Below are 2,075 nucleotides of genomic sequence, written 5' to 3'. Positions count from 1 at the left end.
GTCTAGCAATCTACAAAATTATATTTATATGGTACTCATCTCAGCCTGTAGCCTGCTGAACCGGACGAGGAGCACATGCCCCGTCCAGTTTAGCATGCCATCCTGCTAGTCTTCATTTCAGCAATTAGAGGGAATCTTTTACACTTTTCAATATGACACATGTCATTTTAAATTGTAGAAAACAAATAAAAATTAACACTTGGAAGATTTTACACTCTAATTTTAACAAAGGAATTTTTACACTGCTGGCATTTTATCTAGCCCACTTAATGTAAACATATATTCTTCATACCTTCCCGGCACTAAGGAACCTGTTGTGCCCATTGCATTTTCTGACGTGTTTCAAAATGGCGTCAGAGTGGAGATCTGTACCACACAGGCCAGAATTATATAAAGTGAACTATAATTTAAAAGTTCATAGGAGGCCAAGATCGAGTAAAGAGCTCATAATTTCAAAGGCTGTGAGTAGAGAACATAAAAATATCAAGTGGATTGTTTGAAAAGAAACAAGTAAGTATTAATATATTAGTATATTATTACTACACTTACTCATCTGTCGAGATACTGAACGAACACGAATCATTTCATCTGCGTCGGAAAAGGAGATATTAGCCAAGAAAAACGAAATACTCAGATATTAATCGTTCTAAACGAAAAGATACGGCGTGAAACACAGTATACAGCGCAGAAGGAAGGAACTGCGGTGTGATATATAAAGATTTTTGAATTAAATACGTTCAGCAACTGGACAGACAAGGAGCGATACGACACGACGAAACTTATTAAGAATAGAGAGTGGAGGACCGAAAAATGACAAAGAATCATTACCAAGGAGCGAAATTAAGAGATTCTTAAGCTTTCAAGAATTAAATTATCATTTAAAATTATATATATAATAAGGCAAAGATAAAATCGAACATATATTGAGCCCAGTGTCAAATATTTGCAAAAGTCAGATCAATAAGCAAAATACAAGTGTACTGACGAGATATTTTGATTTTAAGAAGCTCTAAAATGAATTCTTAGTTCTTGGGATTATTTTATGTTAACACTAGCTCAAGAGAGAAGATGATTATGACTTGCTCATTTCGAGGTTGGCCGACCCGGAGGTGAATATGTAACCAGCCAGCCGACTAAACGTGATGAAGGAGAGAATTCCAGCTGATCCATAGATCCAGCCGGCCAAGGACTACAGATGTAGCACCGAGAGCTACAAAGTCGCCATACCCGCTGAATGACACGCTAAGTTTGCTAACGAATGGTTCTTAATTAAGTTAGACGTAGTAATCTCATAAAACTTATAGTAATTGTGAAGTATTTAAGATAACAAGTGACTCAGTGAAGTGCAATGTTTGAACTATATCTTAGGAAGTTAAGTTGTGAAAAAATCGATATATCTCGAAGAAGTGACTCTACATATGTTGAGTGTATTATGATCGCTAATTCAATTATGATTATTTACGAGAATGAGTGTAGATTTCACACAGCAGAATGAGAGTATTTGCGTGTATTGGATTTCTGAAATGGGTTTGGAAGCCGAACGTGCTAATTAAGCGTCATAATGAAATGATATGGAAAGGGAATGTAATTTGTGAGTTATTCCTTGTCGAGTTAGTCATGAAATGGTATTATGAAATACTAGAGGTTAAATATTATTCTGTAAGATGAATTATGATCCAATGGAGCAAATGGAAATGCAATGAAGCTTAATACGTCGTAGGAAATGTGTTATAGATGAAGAGGTTATAATATGAAGATAAATGGTTATGTTGATGTTTATAATTGATTGAACTGAGCGATATATAGAAGTAAATGGAGTTATATGAAGGAGCTGAATTGAAGTGTTAGGAAGATAGTTGCAATGAAGACGTAATGAGGTGGTGGTGATTATTGTTTTAAGAGGAAGTACAACTAGGTAACCATCCTCTATATAACACTAATCAGAGGGGAAAAATGGAAGGGATCCGACAATTCGAAAAATGAATATATCGGCCATAGGGAGACAAGGGCCACGAAGGGCGTGAAAATGAAAGACACCCTAGCCCTCGCAAACCTAATAGCGTCGGGGTCGGAAA

This window comes from Anabrus simplex, chromosome 1 (genome assembly GCF_040414725.1).
Source record: "Anabrus simplex isolate iqAnaSimp1 chromosome 1, ASM4041472v1, whole genome shotgun sequence".
Taxonomy (NCBI): Eukaryota; Metazoa; Arthropoda; class Insecta; order Orthoptera; family Tettigoniidae; genus Anabrus; species Anabrus simplex.
Note: the sequence above shows the minus strand (reverse complement) of the source record.